Source organism: Triturus cristatus, chromosome 7, assembly GCF_964204655.1.
Source record: "Triturus cristatus chromosome 7, aTriCri1.1, whole genome shotgun sequence".
NCBI classification, from domain to species: Eukaryota; Metazoa; Chordata; class Amphibia; order Caudata; family Salamandridae; genus Triturus; species Triturus cristatus.
Window position 1 is genome coordinate 802,688,899 of NC_140590.1, and position 22,953 is coordinate 802,711,851.

A 22,953-nucleotide genomic window follows, 5' to 3' on the forward strand; every position below is an offset into this window, starting at 1 on the left:
TTCACTGGCAAACTCAGTAAAGTGACGCTAATGTTTTTGGGGTTTGAATAAAACCAATCTGGCCACTGAAAAAACACTCCGTCTTGTTTTTTTAATTTATTTTTCATATTATGAACCTTTTATTTCTGAGGCTGCACTTTGGAATAGAAAATTGTAAAAACTGCATTTCCAGCAAAAGTTTTCTTTTTTGCATCCATTTCACAGGCGAACAAATGAACAACAGGAAGAAAGAGAGGGTGAGAACCATTTCTTGATTCATGGTTTTCGGTAAGTGAGGAGGAGTTAGACAGACAGAGAGGGAATAGGAGTAAGAAAGAGGGGTGGGTGTGGGGGTGCAGCCACCAGCGGCAGAGCAGGAGCAGACACCTTCCTTGTCTTGTCTGGGCAGGAAGCAAGAGACGGAGACCTTTAACTTCCCTGCTCCCCTTCCGTCCCCGAACAGCCACTAATGACGAGAAGGCCGTGGATATTTCTAACGTCCCGGGACGCAAGTTCAAAATAAAAAAGTAGGGGAACGGAATCTATAGAATTAAAGACGTAGGGGCACGCCGTGCCCTGCCGATCCCGCCCACTTCGACCACTGCGCTCTATAAAAGAAATAAAATAGTGCTATTTAAATTATTTGTTTAAAGACTGGGACAGACTAACCCATCTGTCAGTCTTACAGTGTCTGCATTTATATATAGGGACAGAACAAAGGCAAAAGCATGCCTCTCTTAAGTACCTGTAAAGAGAAGGCAAGCTGTGTGCCTTTGTTTCCCTCTGTACCATTTACATTTAAATGTAAGGTTCCAGGCGGCCACCAGTCAGCATATACAAACAAAAGGAGGCCGGATAGCCCCTTAACTTCGGCCCAGCTGGAGGTGAAAAAAGGCTCCATCCCTCCCTGCACGTTGCTGCTGGGAATGGAAAGCAGGCAAATACAGTGTCTTACACTGGGACAAGTTCAACATACTTCTGTAGGGCCTAACTTCTTTGCAGGGGGGACAGCGTCCATCCTGTAAAAATAGTGGGTGGACGCCATGTACCTGCGTGTGCCCCCGACTTGAGCCCTGTTTGAAGTATACTGTAAAGAACTTTATAACTGAAACTGAACCCGAAACGGTGTCACAGTTGGGCAGACACAAGTCCACCCAACATTGTAATAAGGCCACAAGATAGATTATGCATTTGGAGTGACGATCGATACTTATATCAGAGATCATCTGATTGTGCATTGTTCAAACAAGAAAATACATGAACAATTGTTGAGACAACATAATCCAACATTGCAGGAGACTATTGATACAGCTAAGAGTGCAGAATGCACTATTAAATCATTGAAAACCATTAATGTTGATAACCTTACCACTGAAGTTGCTGCTTTAACCAGTAGTGATAGTTTAAAGGTCTAAAATGCGAAGAGGAAGTTTATTAAGGCTAAATAAATCAGCTAATAGTAGTCTAAATAGTTATGTGTCAAAGTTATTGTGTAATCGTTGTGGTTCAAAAACAAATTCCTCACAATTCAAATCTTGTACAGTTGGAAGAAAGGAATGCTTTCAGTGAGGAACAATTTGTAATTTTGGAAATGTTTGTGTGTGTCTTCAAATAGTACAAGAATTTTATTCGTAAAAGAGCACAATGAGGTTGAGTGTTATGATGGTGATAATATGGTTGTTTGAGTGCTAGAAAATGTACAGAGTGAGGGGCTTATTTACAAACCCATTGCGCTGCCGGTTGGTCACTTTTTTTGACGCACCAGTGGCGCAGTCTGCCTGCCCATATTTACAAGGCAATGTAAAGCCACCCTGCGTGGCTTTTCATGGGCTTGTAAATACAGCCCACTTTTACATATGCTCTGTGTGAAAGGGGCATTCCATTGGTGCTGCTGTGGGTGTTCCAAAGCAACATCCAAAGAACCTGACACATTCCCAGATTTACAAGGTTTGGTAAAACCGGGAATACATCAGATTCCGAGGCCTCCCCAGGGGTGGTTTAAGGGAGGCACAACGAGGAGAAAAAACTTTATTTCTCCTTGTTTTTCCTTTTTCAATGTGTGCTGCAGAATATTGTGGTTGTTTTTGTGCAGCAAGGTCCCTTCCTGCGCAAAAACATTCACCCCTACAATGCAGTGCAGCAGGAAGGCTTGTTGGGCTGTCGTGCATCAAAATATTGTAAATAAGGCCCTGATTGTGGAAAAGTTAGAGCTGATGAAAGACTGGAAACTAGAGTGTGAAAAAGTGAGAAATGAGGAAACTCTGGAAAGTATAGGTGGAGTTTCTAATAGTACTCTTATAGACAATGAACCTTATTTTTCACCAATGTGTGGCATTTTCATTGATAATAAGACTGCAAAAGTTATGGTGGACTCCGGTTTTCCTTGTACTATTTTATCGAATAGTAATTTTATATTGTAATCATTTTTATAAAAACTGGAGCAACAGAAAGTTGGAACTGAATGATGTTAAAGTGTATGGATGTGAAGGAAATCAATTTGATTGGATAATTCATAGTGGAGATTATATTTCAAAAGAGATCTATTCTTTGGAAAGTATGTCTACCAATTGATGGTTTACAAGTTTTAGGTTGGCATCATCAAGGAAATGTTGGTGTTACGCTCAATCCCAATGCTAAGAATCCTGGGGAAGATCTACAAGAAAGTGACGCATCTGTAGAGATGTGTCACTTTCCATGCACCACCCTGAGAAACCCTTGCACCACCATGGATGTGCCATATTTACAATACGGCACACCAAGGCGCAAGGATTGACAGATGCGTCACAAATTCTGACGCATCTGTTGGCCAAAAGTCACACATTGCTGGAGTCGTGTCGCAAGCACGACGCAACTCCAGCAATGCATGGGGAGGCCTATCGTCATTGTGCTGCGTCACTTTTTATGCCTGCTCCAAGCTGGCATAAGGTTTTGTCACAGTGGCGTACTAGAAGTGGTGCAGTGAAATCTTGCCGATTTTACTGCGTCACTTCTATGAGGCTTTTTTGCATGGGAATGCCCACCCTGCATACATTATACCTGACGCAGGTCTAATGTGATGCAGGGCTTTACAATGTGTCACATCTCCCTAGATGGGTCACATTGCAAATGTGCCACATATTTACGCAGCCACTGCGTCACAAAAAAGTATGCAGAAAAATGACGCAAGTAGCTTGTACATCTGCCCCTCTGTTTTATATTTCTGCACAAATTGTGTAGGCTGGTGGGTAAGGCAGTGATCATTTAAAAAGTTTGTTAGAGAAAGGATTTGGGGAAGATGTTAGGGTTTTCCCATCATATTGAAATAAAAGAGAATGTAGTGCTTGTTAAACAAAAATAAAGGCATGCTCCATTGTCTATAAGTAGTGAGTTATCTGCTATTTTAATGGCTATGTGCAAAGAAATTGCGATTGAGCTGGTCAATGTATCCAAATGGGTGTCTCACATTGCATTGGTTAAAAAGAAAACAGGTGATCTTCGAATGTGTGTGGATTTAATATCAGTTAATAAACAGCTTTTGGTGGATTGTCATCCTCTGCTGCGCATTCAGGCTTTATTGATGATATTAGACGGTGCAATTTTTTTTCGATCATCGACCTCAATGTGGCATATCATCAGATTGAATTGACATCAGAGTCTCAATACATTACTACTTTTGTTACTCCTTACAGGCTTTCAAATATACATGCATGCTATTTGGACTGGCATCTGCTGCATCTGTGTTTCAGAAAATGATGTTCTGTTTTTCTGGAAGCACTGATGGAGTGGTGATATTTCAGGATGATATTCTAGTGCACACTGATTCAGAAGATCACCACTATCAAATATTTGGTAAAGTTATGTCTATTTTGTATGAAAAAGGTATGACAATTTGTATGGATAAGTGTAAGTTTTTTGCTACTGAAGTAGAATATTTGTGTCATGCCAATTCTAATGAAGGCATTGCACCTAAGAAAGATTCACTTACCACTATCAAAACATTCGTGAGCTGGTCAACAAAGACCATGTCTGATCAAATTTAGGTTTATGAGAATATTATTCCAGATTTGTTGAACATTTTTCGGATATTGCCATGCCATTACGATCATTACTTTAAAAAGGTGTCGAGTTTGAATGGATGCTTGAACAGGATACTGGGTTTTCTATGTTGAAAAACGAAACTGTGGATCCCAACCATTATCTCCATTTTCTAATATTCCATTGAATGTTGTTACTGTTTCTGCAAGTTCAATGGGGTTAGGTGGGGTATTAATTCAGATTAAAGATAATGTGTAACATACTGTTGCCTTTATTTATGGACCATTAACTGAGACTGAGTGCAAATATTCTAGGATTAAACCTGAAGCATTGGCTTGTGCATGGTCAGTTGAATATTTTAAAGTGTATTTGTGGGACAAGAGGTTTAATTTAAGAACGGATCATAAACCTTTAATTGCTTTGTGATCCAAAAATTGTGTTAGTAAAGCGTCCTGCAGGTTGATAAGGATACTAGCTAAATTGTATGAGCATAATTTTAATGTTACCTATTTTCCTAGTTCACGTAATGTAAGGGTGGACTGTTTATCTAGATTATCTAGAAATTGTGATTACTCAAGTGATGTGGATAGTGTTGATGAGTGTGTAGTAGCTAGTGTGAAGGATGGGGTTTTATCTGTTGGACAAGTGAAATCAGAGGATTATTGGATGCTAGCTTCTGGTAATCATAAAGTGTTAACTTCTGTGAAAGATTATATTGTGAATGGTTGGCCTTTAGAGAAGTTTTTATCTAAAGAATTGCAAGTATTCTGTAAAATCTTGAGTGAATTATCGATTTGAAAATGAGCTGGTGATGAAGGATGAGTGTTTTGTTACTCCTACGGCTATATGAAGTAAGTTAATATCTATAGCTCATATAGGACATATTAGTCAGTCAGGTACTATTGAGAAGATAAGAAAAGTGTGTTTTTTGGCCATTCGTTGATGGTGATATGACGTTTATCAAGAATTGCTCTTTGTGTCAGAATTCTGAAAAAGTGTTAAAATTGCAGAAAAAATGATGTGGTCATGAAATCTTTGCCAGAAAAGCCTTGCAAGGATTTCTATTGATTGGTTGGGACCATGTGAAGGTATACTTCAAGAAAAGTTATATGTGATAGTATTCATTGATTATTTTTCAAAATAGATGGAATACAAATGGATTGTGAAAACTAACACTGATGAAGTGATTGTTTTTCTTGAGGAGTGTTTTAAAACTAAGGCTATCCTGATTCTATTACTTTTGATAATGTTGTGCAGTTTACTGCGGTGAAGTTACAAAATTATTTTGCTAGTGTTAGTATTAAGCATAAACATATTGCATTCTATTTTTTAAACATGAATGGTATTGTGGACATTTTTAATAAGACTTTAGTTGAAATGATTTAATTAGCTATAAAAGCAGGGATTGATGTCAAAGGACACATTGCCAAATTAATTTGGTCATACCATTGTACTCCTCATTGTATCATTAAATTTCAAACTTTTTTATTACTCAAAATAAGAAAACCTAAGCAAGGTTTGAATCCCAGTTGGTTTAAAAGTAACTGTTTAACTGACATGAAGAAGGTGTATTAAGAGGTGAAGAATAATGTGTTAAGTAAGAACAATGTGACAAACATTCCCAGATTAACTAGAACTTGTAAACGTAGGAATGTGCCAAAATCTTTCAGCTTCCCAGGGGAGGCGTAACAAGCTGAAATATCTCTATTTCTCCTTGTTTCTTCCTCTTTCTGTGTGCTGCATTCTACAGCACACATAGAAATAGGAATATGCCACCCAGGATTGTGTTTTGCACCTTCCTGAACAAAAACAATCCTGCATGCCACACAGGTACTCTTGCACCACGGGGCAAGAGTTCCTGCGTTGGCACAAGGCTGCAAAAGGGTGCCTGCGCAGGAAAAGAACAGGAATGTACCATATTGCCTTAAATACGGGACACTTCTCCCCTTTCCCTCTGATGCACTGCAGCACAGCAAGGTAACTTGCTGCACTACCCCGCGTGACTTCTTCGTAAATGATAGGGGTGGGCGGAATTTGCGAAATTAACTTCCGCAAATTATCGCGAAAATGCAGAAAATCTCCGCAAACACGCCGGAAATATCGCGAAGACGCGGAAGTTTTTTGCCGCCTGTTCGCGGTATTTTTTGCGTGATCGCGGGTCGCCAACTTACCCATGCGGTTGCTCACGGGCGCGGCCATCTTGTTTTCACTTGTCCCGCCCTCTCGCGATGCTTACTTCCTGTTCCGGGTCGCGCAATGCATGTTCGCGCCTGTTCGCGGTCGATATTTCCTGTTCGCGACCGCTTTTACTTGATCGTGTTGCTTTTTGCTTGCCCGGGGAGAAAATATCGCGCGAACTTGCGCACGTGGTCGCAATGGGCGCGGCCATCTTGTTTTTCACTCTATTGCACGGTTCTGGGGCCTGATTTTCAATCCTCCCTAAATCTTTTCAATCCTTTGTTTATAGCCACTTTTTTTTTCCTGCTTCTATATTTTTGGTTTTTGTCTACTTTTTTTTGTTTTTTAGCTACTTTTTCACTCTTTCTATTGCCTATTTATTTCCTTTACTTACTTTTTAAATTTTATTACCTTTTCTTTCCCACCCCGTCTCTCATCCCCAGAACCATGTCCAAGGGTAGGGCTCGCCGCAGCCAGAGCCGCGACCGCCTTCCATGTGCAAGGCGGCGCCCACAAGGGGTGCAGGCACGGGCCTTATTTGGGGAGGTGGAGTTGGCTGCACTCATTTTCTTTGTGCAGCGCCACCTCCCCTCAACCCTGGCAGCAGGTGGCAGACCTGGGTCCAGGTACGGCCTCCGGGAGCGTCGGCAGCGGTGGGGTAAGGTGCGCCGGGCAGTGTCGCGCATCTCTGGGGTCCAGCGCACCCAGACACAGCTGACGCACCGGTGGTCCGACATCCTGGACCGTGAGCAGGACCTGCTGGACCTGCTAGGAGTGGAGGTCCCGGGGCTTGGTGAGTACCTATTTAATTTATTACAACTTTGTGTCTGTTCTTCTGCTCTATGTTATATATTGCGAATATCTTTTTTTCCTTCCAACCAGCTAGAATGTTGCTGCTTACAATACATTCCAGGTTAAAAACGTTTAAAAGTCTTCTGTGATTATGACACAGGTGCTCTGCGCTACTACTAATCTTACTTGTTTGCAGCTTTGCGTTTGCGCTTGCTTAGCGTGATTCTTTACGAGTTTATTTTAGAGAAATTAAGTTACGTAATGCTACAGTGACTCACGTCCACTCCTTACTTTGTCCTGTCACTAATAGATAGGGGCGGATTGATACTTAGGTTTAGGTACTTTGTAAGGACCTTCTAATTGGTTAGTGGTATGCGTGATGCCCCCCCTCACTCAGTTACGTGAAGTGCTGCTAGTACGGCAGTCTTTAGAACCTTTTCTAGTTTGTTCAATGAGTGGAGGTAGGCTTAGCAGTTACTTAGCAGTAGCAGATCAGCATCAATCAAACCAAAATTTGGTGTATACAAAAAATGTAGTCATGTTCATGTGTCCTCCATGATTGGACCATACGCATTGTTGAGGAATACAGTGGAAATGCATACTTAATGTACAATTGGCATGCCTGGAATAGGTGGGCTAGGTTGGGTGGTTCGTTGTACTACTACTTAGGCTTAGTTGTAACTTAGTTTTCTTTAATCAGAATGGAAGACTGGATTACTGTTGATAAATAGTAACTTAAGTAGTCGAACTGCGAATCCCGCGATATTACATGTTGACCAGATGAGATCGGTCAATGTAGTTATTGCAATTGTTGTTTACATAAGTGTTTTTTGACCGTTATTGAAAAATATTGTATTTGTTTGACACCATCCATCAATGTTTGTCTCTTTCTTATATCTTTCCTGTCCATCAGCACCCAGGGGCAGACCGACAGGGACTGGGCAGTCGGCGGGACAGGAACACCACCAGGAGGACACCGCTGAGGGCTCCTCTGCTGGCCCCAGTAAGTCTTCTTGTTTTTAATAATATTTCTTATTCCATAACTTTTACTGCCCCATTTCTCCCGAACTATAGTGTATTTCCAAATGCTATTTTTTTACCACCAATTATCCTTCGATCTGTACGGTTTCAAAAATCTTATCCCTGCCTCCGCTATGATGACTCTGAGTACTACTACATCCTATCAATCTGTCTGTACTGTAGTAGCTAGTCTTGCCCAGTTGGCCAGTGCCACTCTTTGTGAAAGGTTGTAATATAAAACTCATATTCACCAGTAGCTCGTACAATCCGTTGGGTCGTTGTCTTGTACTACTTTTACTCTTATTGATGTTGAGGCTTTGAAAATTCACAGCAACAGCCCTACCAGATTTCTTAATATTTTGATATGATACCCTATAGGACATACCACTGTTGTAGGGATCTTGCACATATATTTGCACCAGAAAATAGGATGTTGGTGATGGTAGGTTGGACCTTCCTTGCACACCTCAATCAGAAATTCCGCACCCACCACAATTCCACTGCTTGACTATAGTACTGTCTTGTCATACCTATTAGGTCTCGGAACCCTCCCCCCAAGATACCCAACAAGTAGACAACCCAGAACATAACACACCCAACCTCTGTCGTGGAAGCAATTCACATGCACACCCTTACTTTAATTTGCTCACTCGTGTAACTTAGTCCACTCCACACCAAATACCACGAAGTCTATGTAAGTTTAAAATGTTTATTTCAATTTGAGAAGGTCTGTACACTGTTTTCTTAGCAGCACCAACCGGCAAATCAATAACATTAAAACAATATACATTGTTACACTTATACAGTTGGGAATTAAATCATGATAACTGAACAGTGGTGGAAGGCAGCACCACCATCCCATAGCAATTTAGTTTATATACATTTATAAATGAAGATGTGAGTGAATGGACCCCTCACCTCAGAAGAACCTAGTACTGGTAGTTGGTGCATCGTTCAGAAGCTCTGGTTCGTAGAAGGGAATCTTGCGTCTGTAATGCGAAAAAAGAAATGGTGTGCGTTAGTATATTGCAACTTGCAAGCATTTCTCAGCCGTGCCAAAAAGTGTAGCATCTATGGATAAGCAATATGGACTAACAGTAACAGTAGTACACCAGTTCTTCCTAAAAAAGTGGCTTGTTAATGTTTGTTGACCGCTTGTACGCAGCGCGTAGACTAGACAGTAGCAGTGTGAGGCAGGTCATGTGGGCTCAAAGGTGTCTTAAGAAGCTGCAAGGTAAAGGTAACGTAACATGTGCATGGCTAGGGCTAATCAAGCAAAGGCTACAATGATCATATAACTATTAGTGTCTACTCTACTACTACCTGATTTGTACTAGTGATGTATGTTAGTATTAACTCATTTTTCAACCTTGCTACTGATCAATAGGGGGGAGGTGTATATGACGCCTACTAAATGTGTAATGTTTTCTAGGCGCACTACCGACCACCATTGCTGGGGCCAGCGAAGGCGACGCCGAGGGCGAGGATGCGGCAGTTGCAGATAGCAACGGAGCGGTAGGGGGAGTGGCAGCACCAGTGGCAGGCGGTGGTAAGTTAGATTCATAATCTTTAACTATTGTTGAACTTGACAGCACACTCACTGCAAGGGTGTACTGTATGTATATGTATACTGTACAGTTGTGACTTAGGGCCCCCATTAGGATGGTGGGCGTATTGCCCCCGCCGGACCGGCTGGAATTCACTGCCGTCACCGCAGGGGCAAACCTCCCGCCATCCCTGTAGAAAATATTCAGACATGTCCAGGCGGAAAAGGGTTCAATATGGCGGTGGTGTCTCTCTCACCACACCGCCAGCCATATAATCTGCATTTTGGAATGCCTTTGCGTGGCGGCATTGCCGTCCGCCACAGAAAGGCATGCACACATTGCAGAGTATGCTTGGGGGCCCCCATGGAGGGTACCTACCGATGCTATGGTACCCCCCCCGACTTTCAAAGCAAAACGTGACAGGCTCCGTGCGGGGCCCGTCATGTTGTGCTTGGAAAAGCAGCACAACATTTTAGCATTGCTTTCAGCAAAGCCAACCAGAATTTAAATTAAAAAAAACAGGGTGCGCCCGCCACTGTGCCGGGCGCATCATCCTAATTAATTGTCCCCACGGGACCCCCACCCTTTTAAGCAGTCGGATGGCGGGCGGACAAAGTCCGCCCACTATCCGATGTCGTAAGTAAGTATGAGTTCTTGGGGACGTTTCAAGAGTGAACTAGAAGACTAGAATTCCCTTTAATTGGTATAGGACTAGGAGCCGGAGTATTGAGTAACCAATGGCCTCATCTATCTGATTTGAACTCCGCTTTGAAAGTTTTATGGAGAAGAGCACCTGGTGCACTGTTCAACTAAAAAGTGTAAGACAGGTGGAAGGAAGAAGGACGGGCGCCATTTAAAATGTTATGTACTACTGTGCTTTATTTTATAGTGCTACTCTACCATGCCACTATGTGTATAAATAATTACCTTGTCCTACTGTTTTATTAAGACTATATTTTACAATTGTCTTGTTTTTTTCTTTTTGATACACAGCAACTCCGAAACTCAACCGGAAGGAGTTGGCCGCCAAGGCACGGCGCCGGAAGCTGGAGGCAATCCAGCATGAATACCGGCGGCTGGTGGTCCTAGCCGAGGAGGAGGAGGAGACTGCAGCAGCTATTGAAGCCTCCTCCAGTGCCCCGGGCCCCAGCCACTGCCCTCCAGCGTTACGGCGCCACCGCCTGGCGGCTGCCCGCCGCCACCGTGTGATCTCCGGTGCCCCCCCCCACTGTGGCTGCAACTGCCGCGGCCTTAGACGCCGCGTCGCCCATTTAGAGGACGAGATGCGCCAGATGCGTGTCCTCCTCCAGTCCCGCCCCACCAGTTAGTCCCTGTCACTGCCCCTTTTTTAATTCCTGTTCTTTACTCGTTTGGCGTTTGACTTTTTTCTACTGTGGACAGTGGTTGGGGTTAGGGAGGTGGGTGGGTCAGCTTTTGTGGGTTTAGTTTATTTGTTAGGGTAAATTAAATATATTTTTCTATGTTACATGCAATGTTGTTAATGTTTTGTAGGTGGGGTAACTGTTTTACATCACACTGTTTCCTTGCTGGTGCATGGCCGCCCATAGCCTGTGTTTGATTTCAATAATTTGCTGACTGTATAAGACACAAACAGATAGATGCGACACACCTCACTCATTGACTGGTCCTTCTAGTACTTTCAGTCTGTCCTCTAGTCTATGCATTCTTTGGAGTGGTGTTTGAAAATGAAATCATTGACAACATGTCCATTATTAATTCTGCCTCCCCCAAACTTCTCTCTTTCCTGTGCTTGATGTTTATGTCCAACTGTGGCACAGCACTGGCTGCATGGTGAAGATGGTTTCCTTTTTCATACATGCCATGATTGGGGTGGTGGTAGTATAGTAGTAGTAGTATACACTGGCAGGGTGGCAGCATTTCCAAAAAAAGAAAAGGAGATAGTCAATCGCCTTTGAGAGACTGTTAGAGGAGTAGTTGAATGAAGTACATCACAGAATTTACCGAGCAACAATTATATGCTCAAATAATTGACAAAAAAACTGAATGGTGGTTATTATGAGGATAGCCTACTAGACAGAGTTACAAACTATAGTTTTGTCGACTCGAGTCACTTGACTATGCCTACAGTCTAACAGTTAGTGCTGTATATGAGGAATGACAACAAACAAATCCAATCAATGCCGGCAATTCATGCTGAGGTATATGTTCCTTTGTTAAATAAAATAACCTCTGAAATATCCTACTCATGGGTGGGCAAGCAGAAGAAGATCATCGCTCTGCATTGAAATTGAAGTAGTGTTGCTTTCACCACATCCGCCCCAGCAAGTGTGTGATTAAGTATTGGTGTACATTTAATTTAGTTACACCTCGACAATAAGTCACACAGCCCGGGGGAAGAGGGTTAGGGTTTGTTGAATGGATGGGAAGGGGGATTTTGGGAAAGGTTTGACATAGAAAAACAGTATGCATACATAGACAAACAAACGACAATCATTGAAGACTACCATACCATATCCATTCCATATGTTAAGGGAGAAAAAGGCAATGCATGCATGATGATGAAACCCGGATTACATACACTTCTATTTCTTGTTCTGTTCCGGCCTTAATACTTTAACAGATAGCAAATAGAAATTTTAAATATTGGTAGTGAAGAATCGTAAACACAGAGCAAACGTAATGATGATTGATAATAACAACTCCAAGAACACACTGTTGTAAAGATTGTATAAAAGATATTAATCAAATTATTTAAAAGAAGTTAAAAGAGGATACTGTTACTTTCTTATCCTGGTCAAAAATGTGGACTGGTTTTTTGCATCTCGGCATTCCTCTTGCTCCTCTCGTCCGTCAATCTTGGGTGTGTCGCCTCGCCACTCGCCACTGCCCGGCTGGAAAAAAAAGGTGATTGATTGGTAAGGTAATTAATATGCATTGTAATGTTTTACAAAGTTTTGGCCAAGGCCCGGCCTGTAATTTTAGATTGAAAACCAAAGGGGATATTGAGAAAGAAAGTGAAAACAAATGCACAAGTGATGGTGTAGTGCAACAAGAACACTTTCCGAGGTGGCATGTATGCATATGCATCATCTCTACTCTAGTCTGTTTCCAGCATTGACCTTCAACAGTAACAGGAGAGATCAGGCCTACAGTGCTTACCATTAGCACATCCTAAGTTAACACTTTAGAGTCCTTTTTTTTCTCTCAAAGAGTTGGACAAACGCAAAGCACATTATCCATTCCAAACATAGCATTTTACAGTTAAAGTTAGTAAAATCAATGCACTGCAGTCATCCCACCGCTACACTCTATTCAACTTCTACACAGACATTTGGGTCTGCTGTGGTTGTTGTTGACGTGTTTACCTTTAGGCTTTTCCGTTTTATGCCACTTCTGAAACATCCTCCTCCTGACTTCATCATCATCTCTGATACTTTTACTGACTGAAGATCGGCCTGCAGTATAAGTATAATTTTTATGAATCACCCAGAGTAGAAATATAAATATTACTGACTTGAGTCATTCTTTATTGTGTACAGAAAGATAGATTACTACTAGTACACTTTGACATCACTTTGTGCACAACAAACAACGCAAACACAAAGACCAATAGCTCAGAGTCAGGTGTCCAATGCATGCCATTAATTGTCATCATTCATTACCTGTTCCTTCTCACCTTAAGTTAACGGGCCGTCTCTTTCGCCATCATCATGATGGACGGTGCTGTTAAGTCACAGTCATTTGCATTGCGCAGATTGAGTGAGTCCCCTTCCTGTATTGAATTAAAAGCAATGTATCACCAAGATGCAGGAGAAGTACACATTTCTTGTTTGCAAGAAGGGGAAAATTAGTGTGTTCTGTAGAAAGTTGATTAGTGGCAGTGCACAATTACATCAATTCATGCGCAACACACACAACAAAATCTACATCATTCAGTCTGCCATTCTGCGGCCAATGCATGGCATCAATCATTACCTGTTGCATCTTATTTTCAGTTAATGGCCAGTCTCTCTCGGCTCTGAAGGAGGATAGCTATAGAAGTCATCAGATTCATGGTCCACTTGTTTTGGAAGGACGAGGAAAGCTTGAATTTGTTGTTACCATCATCCAATCATCATTCATGAGGGAAATGGAATTGACCAGGAGATGCAGTATGATCGAGCGGAGGAGCTGGATTCTGAGGACTGTAGTGTCAAATGGCAGACACCTGAAACTTGTATCTTAAATTAGAAGAGTAGAAGACGGTGATAATGCATTTGTTGCGATTCACAAGTTTATAACCGGAACGACAGACACAAACAAAGGGGGAAAAAAGGGAGGAAGACAGTAAGTGCGAGCCTAATTGTCAGGGAAGTATAGCTCGTCCTCAAACTCTGGGGGATCTTCCAGTAGTAGGTAATCATCTGACACAATACTTCCGTCACCTGAGCCGCTGTCTTCATCTTCCTCTGTTGATTCATGCATTGTGTAATTCGGTGGTATGAAGTGCTGATTCATTTTGATCATTGTTAACCTCTCCACGTTTTTGGGAGATAGACTGGTCCTTCTCAAGGTTACAATGGAACCAGCAGCACTGAAAACACGTTCGGAAGAGACACTTGCGACAGGGCAAGCCAGATAGCTTATCGCCAGCCTGCTGTGGCCAATCAGACCTTTTCCTATACCAATACTGCACTGGGTTTTGATCAACGTACACCTCTGTTGGGTCGTCCAGATAGGCCTGGACCATCCGCTCAATGTTCAGGGTTGCTGCTGGTAAGCTTTTGTGCTGTTTTTTCTGTGCATCAGCACTGTGCTTAAGGCCCATCTTTACATACCAATCTGATAATGATTGTACTCGGCCGAATGATCCAGTTATTGTTTTTGTAGTCGATGGTGATGGTGAGTGTTGTGATTGTGAGCCAACCGCACTGCCCTCAGCCGACGAAGTTGCACTTGATTCTGCATGGCCTGCTTCAGTATCAGTACTTGTTGTGGGTTGATGTGGCGGGCTTTTAATTAGCAGCCCTTCGTTTTCAAACTTGATGGCTGCTTCAGCTTTACAACTTTTGTAGCGGGCAACATCATTGTCGTAAAAAGAAAGGAATAGTCCTAATTTTGCACGTGGATCCAGAATTGTGGCACAAATGTAATGTTCTTGTGACAAAATTTTATTTTGTATCCTTACATTTTCTGATAAGCGCCTGGATAAGCTCTCCACCAAGTCATGGGCTTGCCTTCTGTCCTCTGAACCTTTGTAGGATTCAGACACATTATTCAGCTCATGCTCTAGCATTTGCAACAATGGGATAGCTTGGCCCATTGTACAGTCCTCCTTGCTGACTTCACGTGTGAAGACCTCAAAAGGAGACAGCATCTCAGTCAGGCATTGAATTAGGGTCCATTGCTCCCTCTGAAGGGTCATGCCTTTAACACTAGCATCACTGCTTCTGTACCAGACATATTCATTGAGTGACCTGTGCTGTTCGTACAGACGATCAAGCATGTAATACGTTGAGTTCCAACGTGTTGCCACCTCCTGGATGAGTGCCTTGACTGGCATCCTAAGTTCACGTTGGATGATCCTCAGCTGCTTCCGAGCTTTAAAAGAATGGCTGAAATGAGTGCATATTCTTCGGCAGATGGCCAGTAAATTGCTTACTATGGGTTCTTTTTTCAGAAAGTCTTGCACTATAATGTTTATGCAGTGTGCCAAACACAGAACCCTGAAATAGGAACCAAGTTCCATGGCCTTCAGTACATTACTGCCATTGTCTGTGGCAACAAAGCCAATACCAAGCCCTCTGGGCCGCAGCCATTCCAAAACCTTGGTGCGAAACTCTTCTAAAATGTTTTCAGCCGTATGAGATTTCTCCATGGCGAACATGGCTACAGTTGCATGTTTCCGAGTACCTTCAAAAATCGCAGCTGTGTCAACACCACCTCGTGCAGATAGTTGATCTCTAACCCCACAAAAGAGATCCAGTGTGCAGTGATGCACATGTAATCTGTGGCTTGGCAACTGCTCCACATGTCTGTTGTCAGGTGGATATTGTGCACAGTCTTTTGCCGCAAACCATGACCAACCAATTCCAGCACATCATGATGTAGTGCCGGAACAGCAATTCTTGCGAAATAGGACCGGCTGGGAACTTTCCATTTCGGGCAGATGGCAGACACAAATTCAAGGAAACCCACCCCTTCTACAAATGAAAAAGGAAGAAGGTCCAGCGCTAACATTTTAGCCAGCTTCGCATTGTACAATCGTGCCGTTGGGTGGTTGCGTTGGAACTGCCCCTCCAACCTAAACATGCTGTCAATGGTAGGCTGGCTTACTTTCCTTAGTGGTGCTGTTTTCATTAACCCACTAAGGCTCAACAACACAGATGGTCTCATTGAGGTACTCGCCGGTCGCCTTGGTGTCTCACCCACACTCTGAGTATGGCTCTTACTGCGGTGCCACTCTGATGTTACTGAGGAGGATGTGGGCGTTACCACTGCAGTGACTGCACTACTGGAGACAGGGCTAGAAATGCCTCCCTGTTCTTCACCTGCCACCACAATAATATCGCTCCCTGATTCCTGACCAACTTCAAAGGGTTTAGTTTTTCTACTTTCTTTTAACTTACGTAGGTGATCCTCCCACACGATATTGTGGTGTATTTTTAGATGACTTGCTTGTCCTCCGGTACCATAGTTTGTACCAAGCTTACCACGCCGAACACCTTGCCGACAAATTGCGCATATAGCAACATTCTCCTCCTTGGTGCTAACAGAAAAGAAGTCCCAAACTGGGGAGGAGAACTTTCTGGCACTGCTGGATGTGCCACTTTCAACACCAGATGAACTTGAGGGGGTGCTTGAAAATATGTGACCCTGTCCACCTACACTGTGACTTTTACTACCACTTCCTACTGACATGGTTGAGCTGGATGTAGGTCCCTGCCGGGCCTTGGAAAATATGGCAGCTGGAGGTAGTGGTGGTGTAACCTGTGTTGGTGAGATCCGTGCTACATCCCGCTCAGTAGCAGCCTTTCTGGATAGGGTGAGAATGTCGGTCTCCAATCCCTTTGGGGCGGGAGTAATGTGCGTGATGACTGGCTCGTCTTCATCAACATCATCACCCCCCTCTTCTACATCTACCTCCATAACTCTAAGTTTTTCTGGGACCTTTCTTTTCAGAAGCAATGTCTTGTGGCGTACTTCACTCTCAGACCAAGCTGGTGGGACCCAAGTGTCATCACGATCATCAGAAGCGGGGCTTGAAGAAGAAGATGATGGACTAAGCCTCCTTTTCCTTGCTGGTGGTCTGGAAGACAATTGATCTTCTGAAACAGTGGTTTGACTTCGCTCCACTTTGTCTGCAGGAAGCTCGATTTCCTGAAATGCCCCTACGTCAGGAGCAACAACTACTATGGTGGGCTGTTGCGGCGGCTGCTGCTGTTCTGGTTGCGGCGGCTGCTGCTGTTCTGGTTGCGGCGGCTGCTGCTGTTCTGGTTGCGGCGGCTGCTGCTGTTCTGGTTGCGGCGGCTGCTGCTGTTCTGGTTGCGGCGGCTGCTGCTGTTCTGGTTGCGGCGGCTTGACACTGATCTGCTGAGTTTGCGCCTGTGTTGAACTTGATTGTGTACTACTTTGCGGTAATGACATTTCTTCAACATCGCTGCTCGTTAGTAGACTGGCTACCTCTGCGACACTAAAGCCCTTGGGCCTAGGTTGGTGGGGTTGGACCGCTGTGCTGCTCCCAGCTTGGTTCCCGGACAACGCTTTGGTGCCAAAAAAAACATTGGCCGGCATACCACCAGTCGTGGTTAATGGCACTTCCTTTTTCTGTTCCTTCTTCTCACCGGCAACTTTCTTGGTACTGGACCTGGTACCTTTCTTTGGGGCCATCTTCTTCAGATGTCAGGCAGGAGGCAGATGCACAACAAGTTCTGGTCACACGTGGGCGTGATGCGCAGCAGGACTTCTGTCTGGCTGGCAGTACAACGGGTAGCCAGGTGATGCCGATGACACCTCCTACTCTGTCTTTTGTGCACCTAAAAGCAAAGAAGACAGGAGAAGAACATCAGTGAAATGTTGCATTTGTTTTTGTGGTTCAGTTACTTAGTACTGTACTAGTGCAAACAAAAGATAGTCTAGCCATTTATGACTATTTTTTTTAACTAGAGCTATGTTATACTACTAGTACTGTGTACAGCCACACACTACACTCTCAGGAAGGATAGGAAAGTTAATAATAAACAACAAAATAAAAAACTAATGGAAGTGGGGTGGACCATTGCATTATTTGAGCATCTCAGCATCCATGGAGCTGCTGCTGGCAAAGGGGGTGGATGGATGGAAGCAGTAAGCCAATAGGAAAACCATGCAGGCCTATATGGCTAAAGCAGGACACTAATAACTCCCAACACAAAAAAAGGCCACCAGCCACATGGACACTCACAAATCACTAACAAGCAGGGGGCCTGGGAAACACCAGGAGCTGACAAAAGGCCTATGAAAGTCAGGTAAAGGATGCATGCTGAAGCACACTGCTCTGCCTTTTTAATGCAACAAAATGCAAATACGAACATTCACAGGCCCCAAAAAGGTCTGCAGGGAGCATGCATCGCACACCAACACTCACCAGACACACACAACAAAAGCATGTCTTTAAGACAACCAACATCAGAAAGCCCACCCCAAAAAAACACACTTCCCCAACTCAATCCAATGAAATTGATACAGATCAGGGTATCAGAAATATGCCCACTACCACAGATAGAGTTATCTCACAGTTACACGCACATACATTCTTCATACGCTAGGGCCCATTTCACTAACATACGCTCAATACTCTACCGGCATAAGACCTGTGGGAAGGAAAACCCTGCATCTATATCTAGGACGATAGGATCTGATTATAGTGGTTATCCTTAATCATACTCTATAAAACTATACAACAACAATAATCAAAATGTACTCAATAATTGACAAGAAAGAATATACAACACCATGTTTAAAAGTTATATTGCTTTATCTAAAATTAGTCAAAGTAAATCAATCAGAATAAATCATTTCTCATAGTTACCTATTCTAACTAAGTGTCAGAACGGGTCAGGACCAGTCTTTCGGTAAAGTCTCTCAAGATAGTCCTCAGCATCAGGCCTCAGCAACGCAAGTTCACGCGGCAAAGGCGACGAAAGAGAGAGAAGAGCCCTCCCTAAGCTAATAGTTTTATAATGTAAAATACAATGGAAACTCACATAAAATTTGGCAAGAAAAACTGTATCACTGAGCAGAGCGAGAAGGAAGAGATGTAACTTTGCAACATCTTGAAATCTCCGCTCAGGAAAAGTCACAATACGTAAACTACGGAACAGGAACCAAGAAACAGAAACTATTAAAGTATCCATCTCGTTCATTTCCCTCGGCAACCCGGCTTCAGTACATTGTTTATTTCAGAAGCTCCTTTGTGCACCAAGGACAAATCTTTTCTTTTGGAGATCCTCCAAACTGCTGATGTCCTCATGGAAAGTTTTATAGGAGGACTACGATCAGTTGTCTTCAACCGATTTCCAGCAGGGGTCTCTCTTGCCACATCACAGAAATATTCACTCGAGGCCAGGCTTTCAGGTCAGCCGACAAGAATTAGGCCTCCATAGGCCACAATAGACCATCTCAATTTAAAAGAAATAAAAACAACGTTAATACAACATAATGATTAAACAGTGTTAACCCCACTAATACCCTTATGTGTATGCATTTATCTAGCTTTGCGACATAAAAAGCATTAATTCTGACAGCATTTTGTGCTCAAACTAAATAGCACACAGCAACATTTAAACATGAAAACTTGCACGTTATTGTAAATACATGAACAGCACAAATAAGCTAACCCTCATGTAACTTTCTCTTATGTTAGAACAAACGAGTTGAGTATTGAAACATACCTTCACAAAACAAATAATTTGTTAATTATTAATGAAATTAATAAAAAACGCATAGACATGCCAGAGCTTCAAAAGCCCAGAATTTTCTAAAAGAAAACTCTGCTCCAGCAATCCCCCCTTTGGTGATTTTATCACCAAATAAACCCAAAAAAAAAAATTACTGAAAATTTAGTCCCATTTTAGGAAATCAGAAATGTCTCTTTCCTTTAGACAACATTAAACACCAGTCACTCTTTCATCATCTCTCTTTGTCTCTAAATAAACACTCTCCCTCAATTCTTCTAGTTCAATCTCTTCTGGTTCTCTTTTTGAAATTTTCAAATTCTTGTTTTTCTTTTCATTTTTCAATTTCTCTTTCCCTCTCCTGTTTTTACAACACACACACACCAATCTTAGTATCAGTAAAGCAACAATTATACAAGACAAAGGAAACAATATTCTACCTATAATAGTACTGCCTATTTTTGCAATAAAATCCTTAACAGCTATCATTTTATTAGCTAGTTTAGTCCATAAACTCCCAGTCTCAAGTGGTACTAAATCTTCATGCAAATCAGTAATATTTTTGATATAGACCTTCAGGTCTTTACTTTCATCAGGAATGTAAGTGCAACAATGTTGAACTTTCAAAATTCCACAAACTCCACCCTCCTTAGCCAAAAGAATATCAAGGGCAAGTCGATTTTGCATAGACATGGCACGTACGGCACTTAACTCCGTATTCACCAAAAGAAACCCTCCTGCGGTATTTGTCGATAAGCGATCAACCACTGTGGACAGTTTCCGGATTCCATAAGCATTTAAAGAAATTCCCACTGCTGGAATTAAAACTCCAAAAATGTCACCCACAATTTCAGACCAAGTTTCTCTTTTAAAGCGTGTTAAAAGGTTAATGTCTTCTACATCTTTTACTTTATCCGTATGAAAAATCTTAGGAAAAACCAGGCCCACATAACATGTGCCATACCAATGGTCAGGCAACTTGTAATAAGCCTTGTTCCCACACACATAGTACACTCCTGGAAAAATCGTATCTTCTCCACCTCTGAAACCCCAACCTGTCGCAATGAAGTATGTATCATGGCACTCACTAGTTCCCACAAAATATGTATCATATTGGGATTTCTTCCTGGTAATGCATAGTTTACCCTTCTGCGGTGCATCTAGAGCCAAAGTTGGACTAGCCCCATTCCTCAACTCCTTTCCCATCTCAATGTCCCAAATTGTCTCACTCATTTCATATTTTCCCCCTTTCTCATGCATGTTCATTCTCCTTTCCTCAACCATATCCAGGAAAGCTTTCTCCTCTCCTTTCAAATTGCAAGTTAAATTATTCTTAAAAATGTAATCTAATGTTAGTCCTTTTTCTTCAATAAAAATCTCACCAAAAGTATTAGCTTCTTTAGCTGGATTCAGCTCTTTGTTCATTGGCAAGTGCCCAAAAATACTATCTCTGTTAGACATCTTATAATCTATTTTCCCTAACAAATAAAAAACACTACTTAAAATACTACAAGAAATACCATATGTAGCTGGTAAATGGTGATAAGTAACACCTTCTGAAACAGATGTAGGTAATTGCATGCAGACATAGCAATCCCTCACTTCCATTGTCTTCACATATTCATATAACAGTTTAGAAAAAACATTACTTGAAAAATTATTAATTGACCTATCCTTGTGTATGTAACTACTACTTCTAATTGGAACTGCTTTTTGTGAATTCCTTTTTATATTAGTCATGTTTGCTATATCCATTCCAAATTCTACCCTAAAAGTAACTAATAAAATCAAAACACCCCATAGAAGCATTAATAATCCAGTACAACAGCAGCACATTTTGCACCACCTCTTTAAAAAGGCACATCTATTTCTATTCTCCTCTATGTTAGCCATTTTAGTTTAGCCTCTACTACTCCACTACTGTTTGAACTTCTTCAATTCTTCTGCAACTTTTTAGCTTTCAGTTTATCCAAATGACTTTCTTTTTCACTCGATCCAAGTGAATCCTTCTTTCACTCAGTTTGGATACTTGTCATTTTTTACTTCAATTTCTTCAACATCAAACTGTATCAGATCTCCAACGTCGGAATCCTCAGTACTCGACTCTTCTCCAATGTCAGTCAAGAGTACTTTCAGAATTTCACCAGTATCTTCCTCAACCACTTTTCTCAAGACCACTTCCGGATTATCTCGAGTCACTGTTTCTTCTTTTCCTTCTTCAGACAGTGTCACATAAGACCATTCCGGTGATCTGTACTTTTGGTTGGGTCTTTTAACTCTTCTTATTTCTACTGGTTCTTTTGATTTCTTTGATTCTTTTTCTTCAGCTTTCGAAGTTTGACTTGATACTTCATTCACTTGTTCAGCTTTTGATGAATTTGCTCTTATTATTCTGTATCTCACCCTTTTCACTCGGTTGTTAGGCCAACGATCTCCTTTCACAACTTTTTTCGGCCTCAATTCTTTAACACTCTTCTCTCCAATCGAAGTTCTCTTTCTCAGAACTCGACCTTCTGTTTGTTCATCTTCATCATCTGTTTCAAGTGCCTCTTGTTTCCGTTTCCCAGTAGCTTTTCTTTTCTCCACAGACTTTTCCACCACTGTTTGAGACTTCCCTACTTCTGTCCCTCCTCGGGTCTCCGACACGCAATCTTCTTGCTGTCTATTTGTCCCTTCACCTAGCTCCTCATCAATGTTCCCTACACCTCCTCGGGGGTCTTCCGCAATCTGTCCCTCTCTATCTTCTTCTGACCCTGTCTCTTCAAGAATAATCTCAAGTGGTTCTTCAATCTCCTCCTCTTCTGATTCAGGAGTTGGTTCTGTGTGTTTTCTTTTTTCTTTTCTTTTATTCCCGCTGCTACTTGAAACTTCAGGCTCTGTAACAGAATTCGATTCTCCCTCTGATACTCGCAGTGAATCTCTTGAAGCTCTCTCTGCTTCTTTTCTCACTGATTCTGTATCTTCAGGATCTTCACCATCACTGGAATCCGACTCTTCATAATACTCTTCACCAGTTCCCTCTCTCGGGCTTGGAACTCTCAGAGTATGACTTGCATGTACCCAGTGCTTCACTCCAGCACACTTTACTGCAGTCGTTGTAGTCAGAATAACTTGTCTCGGCCTTCCCCACCTTGGAATCAAGCAATTTCTTCTTCTGTGCACCTTAATCCTTACCCAGTCACCTGGACTCAGATCATGGGCTTGCTTCTTCTCAAGTGTGGTAGCTTCTTCTCCAATCTGGTGAAACACAGAATGAACTGCGTCAGCCAGGCCTTTACAGTAATCCAAAATCATGTCATCAGTTATTGACACCAATTTATTCACAGGCACGAATGCATGGCGCATAGCACGTCCCATGATTATCTCATGCGGGCTCAAACCAGTAGTTCTATCTGGAGTAGATCTCATCGTCATCAGGACAAGAGGTAACACATCCGGCCATTTCATACCGGTGGCTAGACACATTTTTCCAATCCTATTCTTGATTGTGCCATTGATCTGCTCAACCACACCAGAAGCCTCTGGTC

At 42.3% G+C, this 22,953-nt stretch overlaps 1 long non-coding RNA gene across 1 annotated transcript; it reads left to right on the forward strand.

Moving 5' to 3' along the window:
• Nucleotides 1-7,874: 7,874 nt before the first annotated feature.
• On the forward strand, nt 7,875-10,662 carry LOC146810604 (uncharacterized). The gene is made up of 3 exons (XR_014965707.1): nt 7,875-7,966; nt 9,416-9,532; nt 10,524-10,662. It is a non-coding gene; the product is annotated as an uncharacterized LOC146810604 (long non-coding RNA).
• The last annotated feature ends 12,291 nt before the right edge of the window (nt 10,663-22,953 follow it).